Source organism: Triticum urartu, chromosome 5A, assembly GCF_056163025.1.
Source record: "Triticum urartu cultivar PI428250 chromosome 5A, HENAU_Tu73, whole genome shotgun sequence".
NCBI classification, from domain to species: Eukaryota; Viridiplantae; Streptophyta; class Magnoliopsida; order Poales; family Poaceae; genus Triticum; species Triticum urartu.
In genome coordinates, this window is record NC_141877.1 from 56,073,337 (window position 1) to 56,082,013 (window position 8,677).

General features: G+C 44.3%; 1 pseudogene; it reads left to right on the forward strand.

The window, feature by feature from the left end:
* The first annotated feature begins 2,007 nt into the window (after window positions 1-2,007).
* Window positions 2,008-7,581, forward strand: LOC147967997 (uncharacterized; annotated as a pseudogene).
* The last annotated feature ends 1,096 nt before the right edge of the window (window positions 7,582-8,677 follow it).

Below are 8,677 nucleotides of genomic sequence, written 5' to 3' on the forward strand. Positions count from 1 at the left end.
AGGGCAGGGGGTTACTTGACGATTCTAGGTTCTTGTCGGCGAGACATAGCTTGGCACTCTCCAAGGAGGACAGCTCACCCATCTTGGCCTTGGCCCGAACGCTGGGAGCCCGCTGCACCACCGGTGTCGCCTTGGAGCGCCTGGCCTTGCTGCCCACCTCGGCCGTTGGCTATGAGTTACGAGCAAGTTAGTTGCTAAGCCGCTTCCTCGCATTGAACTCTAAAAAACATGCATGGGCTTGGCAACAAAATTTAAAAGTTTGAGAGTGAGGGCTGAGGTAGGCAATGAAGCATATTTGACAACCAACAAAATCAATAGAAGATGCCAATTATATGCCTGACTACATGTACAGTTCCCACGTGCTTGCACGGTAGCATGCGTACAAATTCTGGGTCATCTGCTCGAGCCACATAACGAGTGGTGCCTTGAGGCATGAGAGTTGTGTGCGCTAAGCTAATGTGTGACGTGTGTGTGTGATGGGGATAAGCTCAAAGAGTTGTAAGCAGTATAGCAAGAAAGACATGGACTTGTGCTTCTCGTAGTTGACTTGCAGGAAAAGCACGTCCGTGATGGGATGGGGCGCGACGCGGAGTGCGACGCGGAGCGAGGGGGAGGCGATTCCTCACCTACCGACATTAATGGCACCGCGGCCGCCATTAATACCACCGCGACCTTATCCCCTCCCGCTCCCCATCCCCACCCTCCACATCTCAGATCGAGCCACGACTTCCTGCGTACCATGGATAGATCCGGCGAGCGAGATGGTGGGAGGGGCGTGACGCGGGGCGAGGGCACGACGACTGTGACCCATGCATCAGGTGGCGGCGCCGCTCCAGCCTCCACCACCGATGGCGACGCTCCCGGAGATCGACGCGTCATCGTCGGAGGCGCTAGCGGAGATGCACGGGTCGTGAGGGAGAGGTTCTCGAACCGCTCCAAGTGGCCCGACATCTTCATGGAGATCCTTCGACATGCGACGTTCGAGGAGCGCGCTCGCTTTGCGGGCGACGACGCTGGATGGATTACGAGTTCATCTTCTGGGCGATTCAGGAGGCAGAATCATCGGACCTGAGGCAGGCGGCGAGGTGGGCGCGTTTAAAGACAAGTTCACCGTCAAGCTTCAACATCCACCCTCCTCCGGTGTTGCAGATCTCCCGCATCCCTCCAGAAGCGCTGCCGCCGGGGGCCGTCCTCCCCAGGGTCCCGTGAAGCTTCCGCAACCCGGCACATGGGCCTTGCAGGGTGCCCCGCCCTGCAACCAAGGCGCAGGAGGATCAGGGGATCCACCTTGGAACCTCCACCATGGTCGGGAGACCGCCGGGAGAAACCCTGTACAAAGGTACAAAACAATCGACCCAAATCCTGTTCATGTGTCTTACTGAGTTCTCGATCTGAAGTTCATTTGATTGGGGATTCACAAATTGTTTTGGGTGGGGAAATTAGTAGGACGATTGTACCTGATACAAATGGAAGGGTTGTCCCTTCGATTAGGCCTTGCAATTCTCCATACACCTCTGGAACATCCAGAAACACTCATGGTGCTTTGTTTCCGGCGACCTGTGCGGATTCTGACGAGCTCGCTTCTGTGAGGACGGCGGGACTGTGTTCAAACCAACCAGTCGCTGCTGAAGGACTGACCCCACCCCATCTCCGTTGATTCGTGGATGTGTGGTTGGGAGGAAAACGAGTTTTCAATATACGTTTCCTGAGTCAGTAAGCGGGTTTGGAGAGGAGGTGGCGAATTTCTATGGCCAGCTTTGGGTTATCCCCTCCCCGACTCGCAGCCGCCGCCTACATAAGCATAGGCATGCTCCCCCAAACCCTAGCTACGCCGTCCCCAAATTGTTTTTGGTTAAGAAAGATTTGTTTCGTTCCAAGAATTTCTCGGTCCAAGACTGCTTTCCGGTTGCATCTGTTGGTCCTTTCGACCCCTTCCCTATCACTTTCAAAATCTCTACTGAGGCACCAGGATTCCCTAGATCGTTTGTTGAAGCTGTGAGGAGAGGGATGGATAATCGTGGTCAGATGCCGCAGAGAAATTGCCGGCCACCGCCGGGGAAGAAACCCAATCCCCAGGATGGGAAATCCACTGCCTCTTCCTTGGGCAACATCGGGAAATCAGGTCCTCAAGGGGCGACCAAATCAAATCAGGGGAACCAGGCCCCAACTGCCCTCCGACGGCTACTACCCCATCACCTCCTCCCCCCCCCTCCAGTGGTACAGATCCTCGACCCCAAATACAAGGATATGATATGTTTCAACTGCAGCTGGCCTGGGCATTATGTGGGGAATTGTGTGGAGGCAAAAAATGTTTTATCTGTGATGGGAATCACAACGTTAACAATTGCGCTGCCTGGGCAAAACCACAACCTGCTGCCACTTACTTTGGCAGTGCTGCTTCAGGGCTGGGATTTTATCATATCGAAGTTCCTATGGCGGCTGAATCTAGCTGGTTGAATTACAAGAACTGTGTTGTTCTCAAGGTGGTTAAGGGAGAGGTTTCTGCCTCAGATCTACTAACTCAGTTAAATGGGATCTTTTGTAAGAACAAAGAGTGGCCATGGCAAATCAGAGAATTGGAGAACAAGAAGTTCCTGCTGAGATTTCCCCCTTGGAAAAATGTGGATGACCTAATTGAATTTCCTCCATTTGAACTGCCAATTGCTGGTGTATTTGTCAAAATCTGTGAATGGGAAGGAATGTTGGATGAGTTTGGAGCACTGACTGAGACCTGTGTATAGATTGAAGGAATTCCACCTAAGTGGTGCGCCTGGAAAGTTTTTGCCCAGATTACAACGTGTTTTGGGATTCTGGTGGATGTTGACTGGAATGGTATTTTCAAGAGCTTCTATGAAATTATTCGAGTCAAAGTTGCCTGCAGAGATCCCAGGAAGATTCCTTTTGAGAGATTGGTGGAGATGAAAAAGAAACTATACCTGCTGCTCTTTACAGTGGAAGGGTTCGAGCAAAATGGTGAGGATGCTGATGGAGGGGATGATGATCCAGATCTGGATAATCTTGAGGGAAATGATGGAAACAATAAGAAAGATGCTGAGGACAAAGAGGGAATGGAAGAAGACAATGATGAGGCGATTGATTAGCTGGATAAGGCCAACTTCCCTACCAAGACAGCCACGTCTTCTAGCTTGAATAAAAACATGTCTCACGTGGCTGCTTCTGCAGTGGAAGTCCATCAGGTTAACATGAATGATGCAATGCAAGGAGAGATCAATGATGTCCTCAAAGATTGGACCCCAATGAAGGATGATGGAAGTGAAACTGAGCCAACTTCAAGGTTTGAAAAGTCTAATGCTCTGTCAGTCCATTTGGACTACTGCTCAGAACGGCTTAGTAAGTTTGAGATGGAGGAATCTGATGTGGAAGAGGAAAACATCAATATGGAGACGGAATGCTTACCAGAAGATCTAGCATTGGCAATGAATTCAGTGAAAAGATCATTATTGGAATCGTTGGAGAGGGCAGACACTGTAGTCAAGAAGAAACTCAATATCAAAAACTCACCTATGTGGGGCCCGGTGCTGGCTGGCAAACCTATGACCAGAAAGCATGGAAATGTAAAGATCATGGACAAGGCTGCTGCATACATGATGAAGAAGAACTTGGAAATACCGCCACTTTTAAAGGTAAATCGTTTGCCACCCTTGACCCTAATGAACTTGCTTCTCATACTGCTAAAGTTGATCTGTGCATTGGTAATAGTGAGGAGGAACAAAATAATATCATTCTGGACCTGATTGACAGAGAGAAAATTAGATGTTTACAATTTGCTGATGAAAACCCGGAGATTGTTCTCCTTGATAATCTAGATATTTTGGATACAAATAACCTCCCTCCTATTTCTGGGAAAGAGGACATTCCAAAAACTGATTCAGATGGCACTATTGTTTCAGATATAGAATGCCCTTTCTTGAATGCTAAGAAAAAGCCTTGTGGCTTATCTCATCCATTTAAAATAAAATGATAGGGGCTTTTTGGAATATTCGCGGTCTAGGACAACCTAGAAAAATTCAGTGCCTAGGAGATTTCATTTGTAATAACCATGTTGACTTCATGTGTTTCTCTGAAACTAAAAGAGAAATTATTGATGCTCACATCCTTAATGGCATTTCTGGTAGGATAACTTTTGACTGGCATTATCTTCCTGCTATGAACATGGCTGGTGGGATCCTTGTGGATCTTAAAAGTGATTTATTTGAAGTAGTTGGTTTTATTAATAAGAAATTTTGCATTATTGCAACTGTGAAAAACCAATCGGATGGTTTCATGTGGCATCTTGTTGCTGTATATGGTACCTCATATAATGAGTTTAAGCTAGATTTCTTTGCTGAACTACATGATATCATGGATGGGCTTACTTACCCAGTTTTACTTGGGGGGATTTCAACTTAGTCAGGTCTACGGCTGACAAGAACAATGGTGTTATTAATAATTATTTTTCTGACCTCTTTAACGACTGGATTAACAAATGGTGTCTCATGGAGATTAATATTGCAAATAGAAAATATACTTGGAGTAATTATCAAGACAGTCCCATATTTGCAACTATAGATACGGTTTTTGCTTCCATTTCCTGGGATGCCCACTTCCCCTTGTCGGCTGTTTCTGCACTCCCTCGTGTAGGGGGTGATCATACACCATTACTGTTAGACACAGGAGCTCGGAGGGTTACCTCCACGAGAATTTTTCGCTTTGAGAAATGGTGGCTTGATCACCCTGACTTTAAAAAAATGGTGATCGATACCTGGAACACTTCGGTTCCTGGAAAAACAGCTATGGATATTTGGAGGAATAAAAGTAAACTATTTAGGAAAAAAGCTAGAGGGTGGAGTATTAACATTGAGGCAGATATTAAGAAGAAGAAAAGTGAGTTTTTGCTTGAATTTGACTTTCTTGATGTGTTTTCTGAGAGAAATCAAATTGATAACAGAGATACACTTAGAATGGAATAAATTAGGAAAGAACTCACTCAGATTTGGAGCAAAGAGGAAACTGCCTTGTGGCAACGCTCCAGAGACCGTAGAATTATGGGTGGGGATAAAAATAATGCATATTTTCATGCGATGGCCAACCATAGACACAGAAAAACCATTTATCTGAGCTAATTGGAGAAAATGGACCAGTCTACATCACTCAGGAGATGCTGGGGGTAGCTACTACTTACTATAAAAACTTGTTTTGTTTTGAAAACAAACATAATATCTGTCTTGGTCCTTCCTTTTGGGAGGAAGATGAGTTAGTTACCTAGGAAGAGAACGGCCTCTTGCAGAAAAAAATTCTGAAGAGGAGATTAAAGAGGCAGTATTTGGGTCTTATGCCCATGGTGCCCCCGGCCCGGATGGACTATCCTTCTTGTTCTATCAAACCTTTTGGGATGTTATTAAAAACGACTTTATGGTCCTGGTTAGAGACTTTGAAGCAGGAAAACTAGATTTATAATGATTAAACTTTGCCCTGATTGTGCTCATTCCTAAAGAAGTTGATGTCAGGGAAATGAAGAAGTTTCGTCCTATTAGTCTGAGCAACTGTGGGATTAAGATTTTCTCTAAAGCCATGACCAATAGGGTCTCCCCTGTTGGGCGCAGGTTGATTTCTTCTAATCAGACTGCATTCATTAAAGGGAGATACATCCTAGAGAGTGCTGTGATGGCCCATGAAGTGATCCATGAGATTAAAAAATCAGGTCGCAAGGTTTAGTTCTCAAATTAGATTATGAGAAGGCCTGTGGCTGAGTTAGTTGGGAATTCCTGCTTGATATGCTTCACTCGAGAGGTTTTGGTCCAAAATGGATTTCTTGGATTAAAAGCACTCTTGTTAATAGCACTTTCAGTGTGATAATTAATGACACAACAGGTCCCTACTTTGTAGGAGGAAAAGGACTCAAACAAGGGGATCCACACTCCCCCCTGTTGTTTAATCTAGTTGCTGATGTTTTTACTAAGATGCTCAAGAAAGCTACTTCTCAAAATCTAATTTCTGGGCTTCTGCCCCATGTGATCCCTGGAGGTGTGGTTAGTCTGCAATATGCAGATGACACCATACTCTTCTTGGAAAATTCTGTTCAAAAAGCAAATTCATGTTTTGAAAACTTGTCTGGGATGAAAATCAACTTCCACAAAAGTGATCTCATGACTATAAATGTAGATAATGCAGTTGCTAATGAATTTGCTCAAATTTTTTGTTGTAGAAAAGGTTCTTTTCCTATTAAGTACTTGAGAGTGCCTCTGCACTATGATAAATTAAAAAGAGAAGATCTTCAGTCTATCACTGATAGAATCATTAAAGGGATCTCTGGCTGGCTGGGGAGATACCTCACTTCTAAAGGAAAAATTATCCTACTATGTGCTTGTGTGATTAGTATTACTGCTTACTTGATGTCTGTGATCAAATTTCCTAAGTGGGCAATTAATGCAATTAACTCCCAGATGGCTCATTTCTTTTGGGGGAATCTGGGAGACCAACACAAGTACCACCTAGCTAATTGGGGTTTAATCACTAGGAGGAAGGAGTATGGAGGTTTGGGGGTTCCCAATATCAAAGAATATAATATGGCCTTATTAGCCTCTTGGGGGAAAAGATTTTTTAATAACCCTGATTCAGATTGGTCTAAGCTTCTGCTATATAAGTATCGTGTTAATTCTTCAAATCTCCTCTGGGCTAAAAGTGAAGGGGGCTCTACCTTTTGGAAGAGCATTACTTGGGCGTTTGCAGCTGCAAAAACTTTTTATACCTGGAGACTGGGAAATGGAAAAATCATTAGTTTTTGGCATGATGTGTGGATAGGGAATTGTTCCCTTAAGGTGCAGTTCTGGGACTTATTTTGTATCTATGACCAGACTGACAACACTGTAGCCCAAGTTTGGGACGGGCATGATCTGAAACTAACATTCAGGAGATGTGTTGATCACTTTGGTATGAAACGCTGGGATCAACTTGTTTGTATGGTCAAACAACATCCTCAGTAGATGAAGCGGACACCCCAATCTGGGGTTTAGAACCAAATGGGCTTTTTTCAGTTAAATCCTTTTATAAACAAATCAATTTTGGTGGGGTAGTTCCTGACGTTAGTCCTAAGATGTGGAAAATCTTATGTCCATAGAATATTCATATATTCTTGTGGCTACGTATTCACAATAAGATACTTACTAGAGATAACCTTGCGAAGAGGAGGGAAGTGGAAGACCCGTCCTGCTTATTTTGTGTGGAATTTGAAACTGTTCAACACTTGTTGTTTGATTGTGTGGTGGCCCAGCAAGTGTGGAACCTTATTGCACATATGTTTAATATTGATAGAATATCTTGCTTTGCAAAAATTATGTCCTTTTGGCACAAGCATAAAGAAAAAGCTGTTTTGAATTTGATAACAACTGCTGCCTTGTGGAGATTGTGGAGACTAAGGAATGAATTTTGTTTTTAGGGGCGCAAGTGGAAAAATGTGAAATGCATTCTTGCAAAACTAAGCTTCTTTTTACACCAATGAAAGGTTCTCTGCGACAATGGGCAAGCAAAGCTTCTACAACGATGCATCCTCCTGCTGGACAAGCGACATGGGGAACTCCTCTGGATTGCATGGAAGTGAGGCTGGGGGGGGGGGGGGGGGGGGGGGGGACCAACTGAAATCGGGGCGATGGAGATGGTGGATCATCCCTGAAGATCTGATTTGTACCCATTCTTCCTCGTTTCCTATTTTCCTGTTGGACCTCTGTAATAATTCAGTATGGACAAGATGCTTCGATGCCTCTAGGCGTAAACTGCTATGTTGGCTGTAGGTTATTTTCGACGAGTTAGATGCTTTGTAGTAATCGGGTCGTTCAAACTTTGTATTACCTGTGACTGGTTGCGGTCTTCTTCATTCTATAAAATGGGGCAGGGGGCAACCCCCTTTCTTTCAAAAAAAAAGTATAGCAAGAAAAAAGTGAACAAAGAAACTTTTCCCCATATCTCCTTCTCTGTCTTCTTCCTCCTCCCCTGAAATCCCACTACCAATTTCCCTGTATCTTGTATTTGCTCACACCCTAGATTAAATCCTTGTCCAGGAGGGCATTACAATCCCCCGCTTGTGCGCATCTCATATTTCCTTCTTTCTACATCAATTTGACGTAATCTAGATGTACATAGGTGTGTTTGTCAATCGAGTGAAGTCCCTAAGTGACATCAAAATTTGTATCAACATGTTGGTACTTATGAACAACTGGATTTGAACCAGTGGTAACTCATGCGATTGATTGAAAATGTGTACGAGTCAAAATTGCATGAGTTCTTCATCAGAAATACCCTCTTAATTCTAACCAGCATGTGATTTTTCGGTTTATTTAGTCGGCTCTATATGGTTGGTTTATTTTGCAAGACCTAGTGTATTCTCTTGCTAAAAATACAAGTTTCTATGAACTTTGATACGATAACGGGAAGAAAAGAATTTTTCCACACGCAACCTTACGTACACATTTACTCATATACACAATTGTATATACTCAATCGCTTACCATATGTGAGATATGTTCCAGCCACAGATTTATTTGAAGATGATGAAAATAATCCTGGTTGAAAGGTACCAAAAAGGTGACCAAACGCACAATGGCACTGCAAGGCAGATTATTAGGGCATGCCCAAAACGTGGGCGCTAATAGGGAGGCGGCAGGATGGATATCTGATCGATTGG